This window comes from Schistocerca nitens, chromosome 6 (assembly GCF_023898315.1).
Source record: "Schistocerca nitens isolate TAMUIC-IGC-003100 chromosome 6, iqSchNite1.1, whole genome shotgun sequence".
NCBI lineage: Eukaryota > Metazoa > Arthropoda > Insecta > Orthoptera > Acrididae > Schistocerca > Schistocerca nitens.
This window is the reverse complement of record NC_064619.1, coordinates 316,739,447-316,760,509: the sequence shown is the minus strand read 5'-3', so window position 1 is coordinate 316,760,509 and position 21,063 is coordinate 316,739,447.

The window sequence follows — 21,063 nt, the reverse complement described above, 5'->3', positions numbered from 1 at the left end:
AGTACAAAGAAGGGCAGCTAGTTTTGTATTATCGCGAAATAGGGGAGATAGTGTTACAGACATGATACGTGGAGTGGCAAACATTAAAACATAGGCGTTTTTCGTTGCCACGGGATCTTCTCATGAAATTTCAATCCACCAGTTTTCTCCTCCGATTGCGAAAACATTCTGCTGGCACCCACCTACATAGGGAGAAATGATCATCACGATAAAATAAAATAAATCAGGGCTCAGACAGAAAAATTTAAGTGCTCGTTTGTTTCCGCGTACCGTTGGAGAGTGGAACGGTAGAGACACAGCTTGAAGGTGGTTCATCGAACCCTCTGCCAGGCACTTTATTGTGAATAGCAGAGTAATCACGTAGATGTAGATGTTCCGTATTATCGTGGACGCATCATTTTCATTTCTCCGTTGTACCTTCCCAGACACTTGCTTTACTTTTTCCGTGTCATCCTTCTTGTTCGCCATTCGCATACTATAGTTCTTGCAGTAATCCCAGAAATTCCTTGAGATACTTCTTACCACTAGTTATAAAGACTCCTTTGCAGCTGGTGGGTAAATTTTCATGACGTATGCGTATGACATCTGAAGCATTGGATGGGGTGTCAAGAAACTGGTTTTTATTTTCCATATCTGCCAAATTTTTGGGGAGGTCATCATCATGATATCGCCTGAACTAGAGCTCTATAACATCTCCAGCCAAAAACGCTCACCTGCACTCCATATGCGATGTACATTGTAACAACGTCATTCTGGTTCTCATCGCCGCATCGTGATCAAGCTAATAATAAAAAAAACTAAAATTTGTGGCAGGGTAGGGGGAAAGCCAAGCATTCTGATGTATCGTTTTGCCGTCACGTACAAAAACCTTCAACCTCTGCATCGATAATAAGACTCCCCTTCTCGGCACCCAACGCGATTTTCTGTGGCACGAATCACCTCTTTCTCATGCAGACTTGATGTAAGCGACTAACGTTGTACCCTCAACCGTCTGTTCACTACGGCCTATTCCACATACCCTGTTACATTTAAGTTCCGCAGGTTCGCGGTGATTAGTCTGAAATTGTTTTATGGTTTTTCTCATACATCACTCCGCCTGCGCCCTCTTTCGTCTTACTCTCTTTTCTTTGACAGCCTTGTACCTCTCCATTTCAATCACTCGGCTTTCCTGTTCACTTGGTTGTCGTTATCTGTTGTTAGTTCGATGCTGCGTCTCGTCATACGTTCCCACCGAGTCCCGATGTCTGCTAGGTGTCCTCTTTCCCTTATTAGTATCTCGAAATTTTTTCGTTCCCCATTTTGTCTTTCTCTTCTCTCTTTATCCCCTTTCTGTACCACCTCTTTATCTGCCCCTGCTAAATACTCTGATGCCTACCTCAACAATATATCACTCTGTTGCCTAGTATGCCTCATCTTCTTCACAGGGTACCAGTCTGCTTCAGGTGAACATCGAGATAGAAGACTCCGTGTTGCCTTTCATGCTTTCTGAGATGAAAAGTTTAGGAGAGTAATTCGTCGTGGATCGCATCAAACCAGTCAGAAGATTGACGACTCAAAGATTTAATGAATTAAAATACTTTCATATGTTTTGTCGCACTAGCAAAGGCACGTGTTCTAGCAGCGCAGGTAGGGTATTTCGTCAGAAAACATTGTAAGGCTCTCCGTTGAACCTGATTGGAAGAATATGAGGCCCTAACAAACAGTCATCAACAATGCTGGCCAATTGTCGACAAAAAATCTTTGTAGAAAACATGACAGCACAATTGCGTGAGGATTTTCTACAGCTGATGTGTGTTGATTGCGAAAATTTTCGGTCAGATCGCCTTGAAATGAAGCCTTATCCGTGAACACCACATTTGCCCCATTTGCACTAAAGTGAGGATTCACATATTGTTGAATGAACCATACCCAGAAGTTTACCTGTGCAGGAAAATCAGTTGCTGGTAGTGCCTGCAAATGCTGTACTTGGCACGGATACAGCGGGTTCGCATGTTGCACACCCCAGACAGGTAATTGTCTTAACGCTGACACTAAGGTTTCGCACGAAGAAGTACCTCCTCCAGTTGAAATGTCCTCTGTAGAGTCCGCGTAGATGTACATAAAAATTATATTTTATGTAGTTCAGTATAATATTGATGTTACTTTATGTTAGTAAAAAGTTGCTTTTGAAGGGAGAATAATTAAAAAGATTTAATTCTCATAGCATGTACTAACTTCACAGTTGGATAAACATTCACGAAATAGGAATAATAATAAGAGATGACTTCGTGAAGATGCCTGCTTTTTGACACTGTACCAATCTATATGTCTACATTGCATCTCTGCTCTGCAGGTATACATGGGCAGCCACAAGATATACAAAGGATTAAATCTTGAACTTCCAGTCACATACAAAATAGTTCATATGGTTCTGAGCACTATGGGACTTGACATCTGAGGTTATCAGTCCCCTAGAACTTAGAACTACTTAAACCTAAAAATCCTGAGGACATCACACACATCCATGCTCGAGGCAGGATTCGAACCTGCGACCGTAGCGGTCGCGCGGTTCCAGATTGAAGCGCCTAGAGCCGCTTGGCCACCCCGGCCGGCAAATAATGACAGCATTCGGAATAAGTTTAGTTGTTGGGAAACGCGTATTGGTGATAATGAAGAGAAAACATCTTTAAAAAATGATCCGAACGACATGAAACAATAATCAAGAATTTATGATACGTTCTTGTGTATATATCTCCATGTATTAATTTTGTAATTTCTAACTTTCGACCGTAATATTTACATTTACCTGTTACTGAAGATAAGTTTAATGAGAAATACGAACGTAAAATACAAAGAAGTAAATAAAAGTAAAATGAATAGGTTAGAACGTAGTGTTCGCTGCTTTCCTGATACGTCACTAACGCCGCAATGACCTCTAACTGTATTTTGAAATTTTAATTACACTTCATAGTTTATGTAACAACGTTAGGCCGTAGTAGCAATATGTAAAGCACAATTAAAGGCGAGAGTGACAGATATGTTTGTGTTCCGGAAAGTATATTCGCTTAGAAAAGTCATCTTGTACAAGAGCCAGAGATAATAGACTACCGCAGAGGGCTCGGTTATTATCTATGACAAATTATCCAATGAATAAGTACTTTAAAACAAATAAATTGGTATTTGTAATAAAATGATACGAAAAGGGAGTCTCTTACTCGTGATCAATAAGTTAGCTTCGTAAAATATGGGTATGAAGGTGGGCATCCATGAGGTCCCTTTGCCTACGATAGTTAACAATCTCTTTTATTATTATTATTCGTTACAGTCAACTTTGGACTACGCTAAGCATCAGCCATTTCTTGTGCTTTTTCTTGCGTTCTTCCCAGTACTTCTTCATTTTTTCTGAGTGGGCTTCTTTACGTTCTTGCGACCAGGTTGTTCCCGTCTTCTTTGATTGCGTTCGGTCTTTGAATCCCTGTATTTTGTTGATGGCATTCCTATATTCCATTCTGTTGTAAACTGTCTCTGGTATAATGTTCATTTCTGCAATGTCTTCTTTTACTTCTTTCAGCCAGTTAATTTGTGTCTTTCTGCTTTCCATGTATTCCAGGATTTTCTTTGCCGTTCTTTCTGGTGCCATTCTTTTGACATGCCCATAGAAACTCAGTCTTCTCTTTTTAAAGGATGTTGTCAGTTTTTCAATTTTCTCGTATAACTCTTTATTGGATCGCAATTTATAATCTTGTCCATCCTTTTTAGGTCCTAAGATCTTTCTCAGTATTTTTCTCTCTTTTATTTCCAATTTCTCCAACAGACGTTTTCTGTTCAGTGGGATGCATTCAATCGCATACAAACTTTCTGGTTTTATTACCGCATTGTAGTGCCTGAGCTTGGCATTGATGGAGATCGACTTTTTATTGTATACATTTCGGCATAGCTGGTACGCCGTTTCCATCTTTATTGCTCTTTCCTGTAGTGAAACATTTGGTAACCCTGTCGGTGTAATCCATTCCCCTAGATACTTAAATTTATGAACTCTCTTAATTATTCCATATTTAGTTTGCAATGTCTGTGTTGGGTCTGTTTTGTCCTGTATCATCAGTTCTGTCTTTTCATACGATATTTGTAGACCTGTCTTCTCAGCGATCTCATGCAGCATTTCTATCTGAATCTTTGCTGTTTCGATGTCATCTGCCAATATTGCCATGTCATCAGCAAATGCCAGACATTCAATTTTTGTTTTATTTCTTCCTAACGTTATCCCATTTTTCACTCCAGCTTCTGCCATCTTCTTTCTCCATTCCCTGACCACTTTTTCAAGGACAATGTTAAACAACAGTGGGGAGAGCCCATCTCCTTGTCTAACACCTGTTCCAATTACAAACGGTTGTGACAATCTACCCAAAAACTTCACTTGCGATTTTGTTCCCGTAAGGGTTTCCTGGATTAGACTTCTGCTTTTATCATCAATCCCAAATTCTTCTAATGTGTTAATCAGGGTTGGTCTATCAATAGAATCATATGCTTTTTTGAAGTCTATGAATGTAATTACTAGATTTTTCGATGTGCGTGCGCGAAGTTGTATTATGGAGAGTAGACTGAATATCTGTTCACTGCATGATCTTCCTTTTCTAAACCCAGCCTGATATTCACCCAGTTCTTTCTCTACTTGATTTTCAATCCTGTTTTGTAGTGCCTTGGATAGGATCTTATAGGCCACTGATAACAATGAGATACCTCTGTAGTTATTTGCATTTGTCTTGGCACCCTTCTTATGTAACGGATGAATCAATGCTGTCTTCCATTCCTCCGGAATCTTCTCTGTATTCCAAATCTCTTCAAACAGCGCCTCGAAATTATTTATTAAGTTTTCTCCTGCGTATTTCAGTAGTTCCGCGACTAACGAATCTTTACCAGATGCTTTATTGTTTTTCAATCCTTTCAAGATCTCTTTAATTTCTTCTTTCTTAGGTGGTTCAGAGTCTGGTAGCTTATTCTTAGGCTTCTCAAATGTCAAGGTTTCATCAGGTCTTTTGCAGCTTAGCAGCGTTTCAAAGTAGTTCGCTAGGTGTTGGCAATTTTGTTCCACGCTAGTGATCAGATTTCCTTTTTCATCTTTGAAGCAGAGTGTCGGTGGTTTATATCTTGTTATTGTAGTTCTGAATGTTTGAAAGAAATTGCGTGTATTGTTCTTAGAAAATTCATCTTGTATTTTCTGTGTTTGTTGTGTGTCATATTTCCTTCGTTCACTTTTAATGATTTTCGTCGTTTCACGTCTTTGCGTTTTGAACTGCTCCCAGTCAGTTGGCCTTTTGGTTGAGTTGTATTTCTCCCAAGTTCTGGCTCTTTTCTGTAGTGCTTTCTCACAGACCTCATTCCACCAGGGATGCTTTTTCTTTTTGGTTAGTAAAATTGTTTGTTCTGCTACGTCTCGTATTGAGGTTGCAATTTCTTCCCATTTGTGACTTTTGATTTTATCTGTCTTTTCCTTGTAGTCGTCTAAGACTTGCTGATTGAGCATTAAGTCCTGTACTCTATATTTGGCTATTTTTGTTTCGTCACTCTTGTGACTTCTTTCTGGTGTTAATTTCATCTTAATTTTGGTCAGATAATGGTCAGAATCAAAGTTGGCCCCTTTCACCACCTGTACATCTTGAATGTCCCTTGAATTATCATAACTTATTGTCACGTGATCAATCTGGAACTCGCCAAGTAATTTGTTCGGTGATTTCCATGTTGTTTGTTTTTTGGGATTCTTCTGGAATTTAGTTGTCATAATGTTCAATTTGAATTTCTCACAAAACTCTACTAATCTCTGGCCATTCATGTTAGTTTTAGTGTGTGCTGTAAACCTCCCTGTGCTTTTTGATAATTCGTTTCTTCCAATTTGTGCATTAAAGTCTCCTAACAGAATTGTAGTGTGTTGCTCAGGGATCTTCCCTATTGTTTCTTCCAGTTCCTCCCAAAATGTCTGCACTTTCTCTGGATTTTGTTGGTTATCTTTATTTATTGGTGCATGGGCATTTATAAGTGTGTACTTTTTATTTTTATTTCTGAATGTTATCAATGATATTCTTGGTGATTTAGATTTAAATTCTAGTACCTTAGTAGAGAATGAGTTATGTATCACAAATGCTGTGCCATATACCCGAAGACCTTTTGTATTCTTTACTATCTGTGCTGGTTTCCCTTTATAAATCCTGTACTGGTCTGCCTGTACTGTATCCTCATCTGGGTATCTTGTTTCTTGTATAGCCAGAACTTTTAGTTTGTGTTCATCCATTAGTTTTGTCAGTTCTTTTTGTTTACCTGTTCTCAGCATTGAGTTCACGTTCAGTGTTCCTATGAACGTTTGATGTCTGTTCCTATGTTTAGCGTTAGGGATCCTAGGACCCTCCGACTGGTCTGTTGCGCAATGATGCTGGGCCCCCGGATCCGAATGCCCAGCTTCGGTGGTATTACCACCACGGGGAGGAAACTTTCTCATTGCACCTTCCATTTCTGATACTTGGTTAAAGCTGTTGTTTCCAGAGGTATACACCTCCTTCCACTAAGACTTAGTTCGCTACACTAAGAAGTTAATTCAGGCCGCTCCTCTGGAGTACAGACGCCTTTCGCAGCCGCTTCTCTGAAGTACAGACGCTGCTGATTGAAGATAACTCTTCCGCTCCAAAAGCCGTTAGGACATACAGTGTCTTCTTCCGCCTTCTGGACCGTTGGTTAATCTTCACCTTTTCCGCCAGTTCCGCCGTTCCCATGATCTTCATCTCCGCCTTCACTGCCGTTGAGGTCTTCACCGTTACCCTGGCAAGGGACCCTTACGAGGTACTATCACCCGGGCCAGGTGAACCAAGGTTTTTTAACGAGGTTGTTACTCCTCCCCCTCCTCCTTTTTCAACCGGGCTTGGGACCGGCTTTGGCGGAGTTTAACAATCTCTTTTATGTTACAATTTCCCACAAATTGTAAGTTTTAGCGAAAACTCAACATGCAGTGTGAGAATCCGATTCAAAATCTTTCTAACGATACCTGATTCATCGCTGCACGATTAGTATGTATCGAGAAAAAGGGATATTGTCTTGAAGAATAATATGTGTATATGATAGTCGAAAATATACTTGATATGTTTCATTAAAATGAGGCCAAAAATGGTCGTCGCGGTGACACCAGTTGTATCATCTGCATACATCCAAGAGATCCAAGACACACATTTTCTACAGAACCACTGGGATACAAAGAGCTAGGCTGGCTGATGAACAAATTGTTGTGATTGTACTATTGCTCTTTTTGAAGTAACAATGCAGAACTGACATACACGTCGAGCTGTCTGGCGCAATTTTCCTAGATTGTTTCCCACCAAAAACGTAAAGCAATGTAATTGTTTGTCCTAAGATCATGGATAGGGGAACTAAATGTAACGTGCGTCAAATAAGTCATAATTATGTCAGAAACAAGATACACTTTTTCTCATATGAAATTCCTAGTAAGAGATACTCAGATATTATTCGCTTATGCCGTAATGCCCCAATTTCGGAAGTTTTAACTATCATAACTTATGTGGGCACCACGCATGGTGTAGGTGACCTAATTTAAACTTTACCTGGTGACTACAGAGTGGAAACGCATTTGTCTAATTGACGAGCACTTTGTAAAACGTTTTGCGCAGGGCTTCCCTGTTCAGGTAAATTGTGCTGCAGGGCAGAGAGTTACCCCCTCCTCGCCCACGCCCTTCCCCCTCTCTGTCCCAGACTCTTCTGGGGAAGCCTGTTCCGTAAGTTAATTAACTACCCGTTACCGTTAATTTACGGCGGCGCTCAGAATGAGCGTAACGCGGCATAAAAACCTCTCTGTTGGAGACGGCGGCCGTGTGTTGTGCAAGAAGAGACTGAGTCTGCATCGCCCAGTGCTCTCAAAACCTGTAAAACTGGCTGAACTAGGAAACTGCTTTTTGGTTTTACCAGTTTGCTGTCAAGAAGTTTGTGAAAGCAGTGGTAAAGCTGAACCCACAAGTCGAGAGGACGACGGTTCAATCCCGTCTCCAGCCATCCTGATTTGGGTTTTCCGTGATTTCCCTAAATCGTTACAGGCAAATGACGGGATGGTTCCTTTGAAAGGGCACGGCCGATTTCCTTCCCCATCCTTCCCTAACCCGAGCTTGCGCTCCGTCTCTAATGACCTCGTTGTCGACGTGACGTTAAACAACACTAACCTAACCACAAGTCGATAAAAGGAAAGAAAAACAACAAACTGTGAAGACACCACCTGACGAAGCTGTACGTAAAGAACCTAAAAGTCTTAATCGAAATAGATTTCGTGTGCTACATCTAAAAATTTATTAGTTTTGGTTATGACAGTATACATTGAAACAACCAGCTGACACCTGACGTGTTACAGTATCATGCTGTAAATCTTGGTTTACCAAGAGTACCAACTCTAGAATATCAGCGAAAGAATTACATAAAATAAAATGAGTCAATACACATTTAACTAATTTATGAATAAGAGGAACTTAAAATTAAACATTTATCGCAATTTTATGTATTATATTGAATTAATGTGACTGTACATGAATTCTAAAAACTAAAACCCGGAGAGTTTCTTAGCAACATCTCGTTGAATTTATTTGTTAAGAAACTATCCCATAGAATTTCTTCAGTAAAAGAGTAAACTACCGCTAGCAGATACTCTCCGAAGAGTCCTATGGAAACGGGCCACAATCTTATAAAACAAGTAATTAACTTCGGTGGATGACGATGGGTGACAGTCTTGAAAACCCAAAGAAAGTAGGCAGAGGCATCCTACCATTGAACAAGTCCAAGCACAGAATTGACCAAAATTATAAAATCAGACCATCGCTATCTGCAAGTATCCTCTCCACGTCATCAGGTATTTTGTAAAACTGTGCGCCTACAACGTTTTGTGACATGGTAGACTGTCAAGTTGCACGCACCCTCTGTTGAACCATGACCCTCGAGTAGATATTATATTTTCATTTTGCTTTGGCACATCGCTTCATGGCGTGAAATGCCTAGGATGTCCATAAAGTCCAGCTATAATTTTGAAAAGCTCATATCTTTTGAAACTATTGGAGATAGAGCAGCTCTGACAGATTTTTTTCTATTATTCCAGAATGTCAGTGTCCTTGTCACTCGCAGAACATCAAGGCAGATATTCGACTTCTGCCCATGTACTGGTCAACATTGCATCGTCAACGGTTGATTCATATGGAAAGGGTAGAAATGCCATTAGCGTTTGAAACGTCCCCTTAGAAAATTATAAATTACTGTGCTGGTAAACCTCTTACGTTATTTTATTTTCAAACAGCTGAGCAAAACTGAACACACTCAGACATTTCTCTCTTTACTTATTCTGATCATCACTAAATTGACACACAATATTTTTTTAGCGCAACGCAATCTGACTTTCAATAATACCTACAAAAGAATGGCCCTGAATAGCAATAACCTATACCTTTCATGAATCACTTACCTCGTAAAAATCTTCGTTACTCGAACTACTGCAATACAGCGAGCGCCAATACTGCCAGCTAAATAAAATACTCTAACTACTGAAGACTCTAACTACTGATAGGCATAGTTATCAAATGAAAGATTTTGATAGAGAACAACCAATGTATTTACCTAATAATGTTCAAAAGTCATCATATGTATATATCTATCAATTCATGACACCCATCTTTACAAATTTCCTTTTTCTGGCGGACACACGTCCAGATCGTCCACTTGACCTCCCAAAACTCTAGCATCTCTCTCTCCACATCCACCACTGCTGGCGGCTCACCTCCAACTGCACAACGCTACGCGCTGTTCACATCCAACTGCCCAACACTACAGAAGCGAATATTCCAACAATGAGTCCAACAAGCCACAGACTGCACACTGCACAGTCAGTGATTTTCATACAGAGCGCTACATGGCGTTACCTACATAAAAACCTAAACAGCCTACTTACACGTTGTGTTCACTTAGTGCTCGAATTAACCCTACAAAAAGAAATCTAACGGTGCAGGGGCCATGTGATGGCACCAGTAGGACCCAACCGCTTCTCTTAATCTCGCTTCCTGCAGTTCGTGTGGTGCATGACGAACTGACTTGTGGGGGCTGCGTTGAAACGCAGCTTTCACTCCGTCACCATGTGCCTGAGGCATAGGAGGACGTCCACTTCAAGGAAGGACCATATAGTTATACTTATGTTTGTCGTTGGTGGCCGTCGATACCACCGTCGATAACAGTGTAGCACCATCGTCACAGATTTGGACTCTCAATACCAGACGACATGTACGTCTTTTGCTAATCTGTCGCCAATTTAATTTACTCCAAGTCAGATATGGAATACAGGCCAAATGAAAAACGCTTTGAAAAAAAATTTTTTTCGGAACATAAAAAATATTAATGTCACATACAATGACATGACGTTAATATCTGATTTACCGGTAGGGAAACGCGAACAAATCTTTCTTTGAAATTTCTTTCATATTGTACGAAAATTGTTACTTGAAGCTAGTTTTAGTTCACTAATTGTTTTAAGCTTATACCATGCCATGTTTTCACAATTGGTTTGTTCTGTAATATTTGACACTTCTGTTAAATAGTCTCCTGCTTCTTTGTAACTTACGTTATAATACCCTGACCTTCTAGTGCTCGTATTTGCAAAACGTGTTATAGACTCCCACAGAAATTATCCATAAATGGATAATTACATTGTTTATGTAGGCTGGGTCTGCAATAACAGTACCAGGCACGAGCCGTGCTGCAGGCAGCACCTCAGTCTGACAAGAAATAGTGTATGGATTTAACATGACATTCCCAACATATCATGTGAGTTATTTACATTTTTACAGGAAACGAAGAATGTTTTCTGGCTTATTATTTGCTGATTGTGACAAACGTATGTTCTCATACATGATCACAAACGCCTTTCTACCATATCCAACAACGAAAATGTCATTTACGTATAAATTATGAGTACTGATTTCATTAATTTGTAATTTTGGCCACGTTCCACGGCAGACATCCTCTATCTTATTTTTCGGGTCTTGACGAACATCATCATAGACTGCAATTAATTAGCCGTAGTATAAGACGGTGGTGCGTAACCGAAATAAAAACATGTAAGGGGTATGGAATTATCAAACAGGTATGGAACTTTTATGTATCATCAGACTTCTGACTCTTCAGTGCGTCCCCCCACAGATTCTTCTCTTGTGCCAACTTCTTCACCTCAGAGTAGCACCTACACCCTATGTCCTCAGTTTTTTCCCTACAGTTTTTACACCCTACTGCTCATTGATTACATTTTACCCTGAATTTTAATCCAACCCATGAATCTTTCTTTTATTTCCGCCATTGCTTCTTAGATCGAAAGAACGACCAGTAAGGGTAACAGACCGCAGCCGATGAGGAATCCACCATTCTATCTTGCAACATATAGTAGTCTCGGATTCTTGGGAATCCCAGCGTTTGCGGTGAAGAAGAAATGGAATATATTGAAATGTCTTAAAGATTATTTTTTTTCCCGAACCATGGATTTTCCACAGGTAGCTGAAGGAGGACATAGCAACGTCTGTCCACGGCTGACTGCCGTTGGCTTTGTGACCGGAAAAGTCGTAGAGGAAGTGTGTCTTCCCCGCGTGACACCTGTTGAATTCAAGTTAGTCAGCCGTTTGCCGCTTTTACGGTCAAGATGCGGTACAGTCAGTTCCTCACAACTGACGGAACTGAAGCAGTGCGTGCAAGAAATTGTAGTCGTACTTGCCCAACTTACACTAGAATGAAATTTGGCTTTGGGATAGTAAACAACTTCCAGTGTGCTTATGTCACAAATTTCCGAGCTAAGAGCACAGTAGAACTCTATTGTCGAATTTTGTTTGAAACTCACAATGAAATAACTTACGTAAAAATATCACTTTCACCATCGAACTTGAACAGAATAGTAAATAAACTCTCTAGAGCTCGAAATTACAAGAAATGGACCAATGCACAAATTCTACATCAAACGAAAGTAGACAATTACAGACTGTATAATATACAATAGGTCTTGTCATTCGAGAGGGCACAACCAGGCATATTTTCGAACTTGTACAAAGAGACTAATAAGGTACCTACTGACTAAAGGAAACGTTACATCTGAATTAACACACTAACAAGAGTAGATAAAAACAATGACTACACCCCGCTGGGAAAATACATGCAAATGAAAATAAAATACAAGATAGAATTACCCTAACAAGGGCAAATTATACCAAAAACACAAAATTCACTATAATGTGATGTTGGGGAAAAATCACTGATAAAATCGTACTTCCATTTCGAAAAATCAACCTAAAAATGAGGTTAAGAACACACATTACAGTCACAAAATTGTCAAAATATAGTAAAATTCATGAATTTTCCAGCCCAGTTGTTTATATGTTAAAGTGCGAACAAAGGTGAGAAAATGTGCATAGGACAGACAGAGAGATATTTCAAAACAAGATTTAGAGAACATCTGAATTTGGTTGGCAGGAACCTATCTCAGCCAGTTCACGGTTAAAAGAATAAAACCACACTGCCAACGAAAAGACGCATAGTCCGTAAGTCCTATCAATATTTTTCCGAAACAGGCAACTTGCTAAACATTTTGGAAAGAATAGAAATTTTCGCATACATAATGAAACATCCAAATCCCCGAAAAGTTCACTAATATTATTTAGCATACAACATGTTTCATAGTTTTGCTAACAGAGACAGTACAAATTAGAAGCAGTGTATGAAATACATGGAAGTGTGATACGACCGGTGGCGCTACAGACTTACGCAGAATATTGCTCTAAAGCCGGCGCCATCACGTTATTACGCCTAAAAAATTAGCAGACAACTGTTTAAAATTGCTTCTTGTTCATAGTTTGTGTAAAGTCCACACAACAGTTGGTTCAAATGGCTCTGAGCACTATGGGACTTAATTGCTGAGGTCATCAGTCCCCTAGAACTTAGAACTACTTAAACCTAACTAACCTAAGGACATCACACACATCCATGCCCACGGCAGGATTCTAACCTGTGACCGTAGCGGTCGCGCGGTTCCAGACTGTAGCGCCTAGAACCGCTCGGCCACTCAGGCTGGCACACAACAGTTATTTTAAATAGTAAATACCGCGGTGCATTCGTGAAAACACAGAGTCAGGAAGGCATTCCAAACACTTTTCTGGTCTTAAAAGCGTATTTGATCGAGTGACACGACACATTTGCCCTCGATAATGTAACTTCATTTGTGTTACAGTGCTTCGAGTAGCCAAGAAGCGATGTATGTGATGTGCAAAGGCTGCTTTCGTAATCCAATATTTTCGTCAATGCGGAATGACGAAACTGATATTCCGTCTATATCCTCTTTCTGAAAATGCCGAGAACATATTTTGCTATGTAGTATTTCCTTCTCTGACCGTCAACCAGAACTCTCTTCGAGCTGTGCTGAAAAGAAAAAGTCAAACTACAGAAATAAAACCACTAACTAAAGGTAACTAGCACAACTATCGCTTGAACAACTCCACTTACGGATGAAAGGGATTCGTTTACACTTTAGGTTATAAACTGAAAGGCTAATAAATTAAACTTGTAAATGATACAAGCTGGAATTTTTTATCAACAAATCTACCAAAAGCTAATGTTTGGGGTTAGTGACACGGCATATGTCGATCTCAAGTTTGTGACTTCATGAAAACTCTCCTTATCATATCTCCATGATGGTATATAAGAAATAATAATCTTTACATGTGCAGCAATTGCCACTAACAACTACACATTCTCGCAAGAATTTATTATTGATTGTATGTATATGGGACACCCTATATACACACATACATGCATTTATAAATCATGTGATCCGGTTATTGTATGACTGTTACATAACATCATATTTGGAACACGCTAAAAAGGAGTACGTATAAGGCAAGTCATCTTACGATAATATAGAAAACCACATACTCGTTAAACACTATACGCTATAAATGACATAGGAAATATTTATCTTCTTAATACAGGCACCGCTGATCATGGACGAACGTTGAAACTGCCATCAAAAAGCAACTTGCGACAAATACAATGTTATTATTATTATTATTATTATTATGGCACGTTTTCAAGAAGAGAAGGATTATTGTAGCAATAGCAGAAGAGAACGTATCAAGCGAAGTTAGTCAGTTCGCTGAAAGACTGACTAAAACGAATAGTGCACTTTTGAAATCAAGCGCTAGAACAAATGCAAGGATAAAAAATCAGAAAGGAAGATTAGGATTCTACGTAAGCCGACGACGTCATTAGAGACTGAACGCACTTTCAGATGGGAGGGGGGAGGAGGGGGGAGTGATACACTAGAAAATAGGCCATGACTTTTTCAAAGTAGCCATCCTAACATTCGTCTTAAGTGATTTAAGGAAACAAACCTGGATGTATCAATGAGAATCCAGTGCCTTAGCACTGCAACCTCTCACGGGACCACACAAAATTTGTAAGAATTCATTAGCAATTTCATCAAAATTAATCTCGCAAGACAACAGATTTTTCCCTTAATAGATTTATTAAATACCTGCAATGAACAAAATCGAATAAGGAGGAGTAATGGTACTTGACGTCGCGAGGGAATCTAGAACAAAATGGTTCAAATGGCTCTAAGCACTATGGAACTTAACATCTGTGGTCACCAGTCCCCTAGAACTTAGAACTACTACAACCTAACTACTCTAAGGACATCACACAAATCCATGCCCGTGGCAGGACTCGAACCTCCGACGGTAGCGGTTACGCGGTTCCAGACGGAAGCGCCTAGAACCGCACGGCCAAACAGGCCGGCGGAATCTAGAACATGTGATGAAGTTGCCGTAGATCTGAGTGGATCTTTTACTCGACGATTCAGTAGTTTGCATACAGAGGTAGGTGAAAAAGTGCACTACAAACCGATATAAAAGTTGGGACTGGATATTAAGGGTCTGGGTATACGTCTTTGACTAAAAACCAAATGTGCTCGGTCTCGGGTTCGAATTCCATCACTGCTTAAATTTTGAATAAAATTATCAGCAATGGCGGCGGCCTCTGAAGACTACCAGCATAAAAAATCATCCCATTCTGCCAACAGCCTTGTCAATGAGGTCGGAGGGGCGGACACACGCCCATTCTTGTCCTAGGGGTGGGAAACTGCCTCTAAATGCGGAAGAATCAGCAATGATCATTTGCATGAAGAGACAGAAGGCAGTGGAAATCACTACATTAAAGGGACAAAATGTGTATACACAGGACATCTCGCCAGTGGTGAGAGATTCCGGACTAGTCCACCATTCGGATCTTCGGAAGGGGAATGCCAATGGGGAGGTGACCACGAGAAAAAGATTGAATAACCAACGAAAGTATAACGTTCCTCGAGTCGAGACGTGGAATTCCAGAAATTTGAACTTTGCAGAGAATCTAGAAAATATGAAAAGGGAAATGCAAAGGCTCAATCTAGATGTAGAGGGGGTCAGTGAATAAAATACAAAGAAGACAAGGATTTCTGGTCAGACTAGTATAGGGTAATATCAACAGCAGCAGAACATGATATAGTGGGATTAGGATTCCTTATGTACAGGAAGGCAGGGCAGAGATTTAGTTAATGTGAACGGTTCAGTGATAGGGTTGTCCTCATCAGAATCGACAGCAAAGCATTACCGACAACAAAAGTTCAAGTGGATATGATGACGTCAAAGCTGAAAATGAAGAGAGAGTGAAAATATACGACGATATTTTGACTGGGTAATTCAGCATATAAAGGGAGGCGAGAATCTGATACCTATGGGGGACAGGAATGTGGTTATATGGGAAGGTGCAGAGGAAAGGGTTACGGGAAAATATTGACTTGGTACTAGGAATGAGAAAAGAAAAAGACTTATTGAACTGTGCAACAAATTTCAGCCAGTAATAGCGAATATGCTGTTCATCAGTCACAAGAGGAGGAGCTATACTTGGAAGATACAGGAAGATTCCATTTAGATTACATCAGAGTCAGGCAGAGGCTCGGAAATCTGGTATTGGATTGTAAAGTATAACCAGGAGCAGATACAGTCTCAGATCACAGTTTAGTAGTGATGAAGAATAGGGAGAAGTTTAAAAGACTTGTCACTAAGAATCAGTGCGCAAGGATGTGGAATACGGAAATACTAAGGAATGAAATATTTACCAACATCCAGCATGCTGGAATAATTGTAGTTCAGCAACTTCTGTTAATCCGTACAACGAAAAACTAGCCAAAGTTGCAAATTTCACTTTTCCTTTAATTTACTCTATGACTAGTTTCGGATCAGAACACCTTTTCAGATCATAGTGCCAGATAGTCAAAATGGTATTTCCAAAAATAAAAAATTTTTCGTTGTATTGATGAAGCGATGCGTTTTAAGCCCTCTGAGGCTATAGACAGAGTGATAGTGAGTAGCTCAGTAGCTCGGTAGGCAGTTTATTTGAAGAGGAATGGACATCTCTAAAAATGGCAAGTTGGAAAGAAAAACATAGTTACCAAGAAGATAGTTATCAGGCAGATAGCTGCGAAAAAAGCTGGTTCAAGCATTTTTCGCAGCTCCCCGTTCAGCGCATATTTTTGAACTTCGTACTCTGCAGAAGACTGAAACTACGGATTTCCCTTTTTGACCCAATAACTTAGTAAATTACGACTGCAGTGGCCACGGGCATTTTTTTACTGAATGACAGCCATAAATGTGGAACTGAACCGTGGCATGGTATTTGATATCAAAATACGCTGACATAATCACTGACTCGCAGTAGTGCTCATTCTGGCGACCTGGCTCACGCATAGAACAACACTGTCAGAGTATTACTTTTCTAGATGGCGAGTTATACATCTGCCAGTTTTGGTAGAAACTGTTTCAGGCATTACACAGATATGTCACTGTCTTTGCACCATTCCTCATCACGAACAGGGATGAGAAGTCAGCTGCACTGTCACCACTGACCCTAGCGTCCCAAAAATGTTTGGATTCGGTGCTAATATCTATCGTTATTGTGTAGTTTACGTGTCGCGGTTTCTTATCCCCAACACAAGGGTGATAGGGGTTATTACTCCGCACTATTTTTATGCAAACAATTGTACAAATAATTTTTCCAGAGGGAATGCAGCTCTACTGTATTGTTAAATGATGAATGGCTAAGATATTCCTAAAGTAAGATAGTCCCTCATTTGGATATCCGGGGGGGGGGGGGGGGGGGGGACTACGCAGGAGGATGTCATCGTCAGGTCAGACAGAACTATCATTCTACGGAACGGAGCGTGGATTGTTGGATTCCTTAATCGAGCAATGGATCAAGATAAGTTACAGTTGGAATTAGTGAGCTTGGGTGATAGGAGGAACAGGACTTCCGGTTAGGTTAATACAGGGTTATAAATATAAATTCAAACAGGGGTAATGCAGGAGTAGCTTTAATAATCAATAAAAAAATAGAAATGCGGGTAAGCTAACATGAACAATACAGTGAACTCATTATTGTAGCCAAGATAGACACGAAGCCCATACCCACCAAAGTAGTACTGGCAGAAGTGAAGCTGTGAGTACCGGCCGTGAGTCGTGCTTCGGTAGCTCAGATGGTAGAGCACTTGCCCGCGAAAGGCAAAGATCCCGAGTTCGAGTCTCGGTCGGGCACACAATTTTAATCTGCCAGGAAGTTTCATATCAGCGCACATTCCGCTGCAGAGTGAAAATTTCATTCTAGTACAAGTTTATATACCAACTAGCTCCGCAGATGATAAAGAGACTGAAGAAATGTATGACGAGATAAAAGAAATTGTTCAAATAGTTAAGGGACTGTGATTCGATAGTAGGAAAAACAAGAGAAGGAAAAATAGTAGGTGAATATTGCTTGGGGGAAAGAAATGAAAGAGGAAGATGCCTAGTAGAGTTTTGTAGGGAGCGTAATTTAATCACCTCTAACACTTGGTTTAAGCGTCATGAAATAGGACTGTACATGTGGAAGAGACCCGAAGAGAACGCAAGGTTTCATATTGATTATGTAATGGTAAGTCAGAGATATCGTAACCAGATTATAAAGACATTTCCAGAGGCTAGATGTGGAATTTGGCCGCAATTTATTGGTTTTCAAGTGAGGATTAACACTGAATAAATTTAAAAAGGGTACGGAACTAAGAAGATGGGACCTGCATAAGCTGAAACAACCAGACGTTGTTGAGAGTTTCAGAGGGAGCGTTAGGCAACGAGTGACAAGAACAGGGGAAAGGAATACAGTAGAAGACGAATGAGTAGCTTCGAAAACTAAAATAGTCAAGGCAGCAGAGGCTCAAACACTTAAAAAGATAAGGCCTAGTAGAAATCTTTGGCTAATACAGGACAAACTGAATTTAACTGATGAAAGAAGAAAATACAAAACAGCAGTAAATTAAGCAGGCGAAAAGGAATACAAACGTCTCAAAAATGAGATCGATAAGAAGCACGAAACAGCTCAGCAGGAATGGCTAGTGGAAAAATGAAAGGATGTAGAAATGTATTTTACTAGGGGTAACGTAGATGTTGCTACAGGAAAATTAAAGAGACCTTTCAAGAAAAGAGAACCACCTGTATAAATATCAAGAGCTCAGATGGAAAACCAATCCTAAGTAAAGAAGGGAAAACTGAAAGGTGGAGCGAGTATATAAAGATTCTATACAAGGGAGATGAACTTCGTAATACTACAGAAATGGAAGAGGTCGTAAATGAAGGTGAGATGGGAGATCCGATTCTGAGAGAAGAATTTGACAGAGTGCTGAAAGAACTAAGTCGAAACAGGGCCCCGGAAATAGACGACATTCCATTAAAACCACTGATAGCCTTGGGGCAGCCAGCCCTGACAAAACTCTACCATCTGGTGAGGTACGAGACTGGCGAAATACCATCACACTTCAACAACAATTCAATAATTTCAATTCCAAAAAAGGAGGTGCTCACAAGTGTGAATATTACCGAACTATCAGTTTCATAAGTCATGGATGCAAAATACTAAGAGGAATTCCTTACAGAAGAATGTAAAAACTGGCAGATGCCGAAGTTGGCGAGGATCAGTTTTGATTTCAGAGTAATGTAGGAACACTGGAGGTAATACTGATCCTACGAGTTGTCTTAGAAGACATGCTAGGGAAAGATAAACCTACGTTTATAGCATTTGTAAACTTAGAGAAAGCTTTTGACACTGTTGACTTGAATACTCTCCTTGAAATTCTGGAAGCAGCGGGTAAAATGCAGAGAGCGAAAAGCTATTTACAATGTGTACAGAAAGTGATGACAGTTATTAGAGTCAAGGGGCATGAAAGGTTCAAATGGTTCTAATGACTCTGAGCACTATGGGACTTAACAGCTGAGGTCATCAGTCCCCTAGAACTTAGAACTACTTAAACCTAACTAAGGACATCACACACATCCATGCCCGAGGCAGGATTCGAACCTGTGACCGTAGCGGTCGCGCGGTTCCCGACTGAAGCGCGTAGAGCCGATCGGCCACAGCGGCCGGACAGGCATGAAAGGGAAGCAGTGGTTGAAAAGGGAGTGATACAGGGTTGTAGCCTACCGCCAGTGTTATTCATCTGTGCACTGCGCAAGCATTAAAAGAAACCAAAGAAAAATTTAGAATAGGAAATAAAATGCCGAGATAAGAAATAAAAACTTTGAGGTGTGCCGATGACATTGTGTTTCTCACAGAGACAGCAAAGGACTTGAAGCATGTGTTGAACGCAATAGGCAGGGTCTTGAAACGATGACACAAGATGGACATCAGCAATAGCAAAACAAGTTGAATTAAGTCAGTTGATGCTCAGAGAATTAGATTAGGAAACGAGACACTTAAAGCAGTAAATGAGTTTTGTTATTTTCGCAACAAAGTAACCGAGGACGGCCGAAATAGAGAGGACGTAAGATGTAGACTGCCAATGACAAGAAAAGCGTTTCTGAAAAATAGAAGTCTGTTATCATCCAATATAGATTTAAGGGTCGGGAAGGCTATTATGGAAATCTTTGTATGAAATACTGCCATGTACGGATGTGAAACATGAACCATAAACAATTCAGACAAGAAGATAATAGAAGTTTTTGAAATTTGGTGCTAGAGAAAAACGTTTAAGATAGACAGGCAGATCTTGCTAACGAGGAGGTACTGAATGCAATGGCACAACCTGACTAGAAGAAGGGATCGGTTAACAGGCCGAGTTCTGAGATGTCAAGGGATCTCCAGATTAGTATTGGAGAGTAGTGTGAGGGGTAAAAATCGTAGAGAGAAACCAAGTAATGAATACAATAAGCAGATTCGAAGCATATAGGTTACAATATTATTTGGAGATGAAGAAGCAAGCGCAGTATAGAGTAGCATAGAGAGCTGCGACAAACCAGTCGTCAGACTGAAGACCAGATCAACAACTACCTAGGTTAACAGTGGAACGAAACTGGATGAATAAATTCAGTGATGAATTTCAGGCGATATTAATGTCTTACATCAGCGTACATACACTATGTGATCAAAAGTATCCGGTAACTTGGCTGAAAATGACTTACAAGTTCATGGCGCCTCCCATCGGTATTTCCTGAATTCAATATGGTGTTGGTCCACCCTTAGCTTTGATGACAGCTTCCACTCTCGCAGGCATACATTCAATCAGGTGCTGGAAGTTTTCTTGGGGAATGATGGCCCATTCTTCACGGAGTGCTGAGGAGATGTATCGATGTCGGTCGGTGACGGCTGGCACGAAGTCGGCGTTCGAAAACGTCCCAGAGGTGTTCTATAGGATTCAGGTCAGGACTCTGTGCAGGCTAGTCCATTACAGGGGTGTTATTGTCGTGTAATCACTCCCCCACACGCCGTGCATTATGAATAGGTGCTCGAACGTGTTGAAAGATGCAATCGCCATCCCGGAATTGCTCTTCAACAGTAAGAAGCAAGAAGATTCTTAAAACATCATTGTAGGCCTGTACTGCGATAGTATCACGCAAAACAACCAGGGGCGCAAGCCCCCTCCATGAAAAACATGCCGATACCATAACACCATCGCCTCTGAATTTTACTGCTGGCACTACACTCACT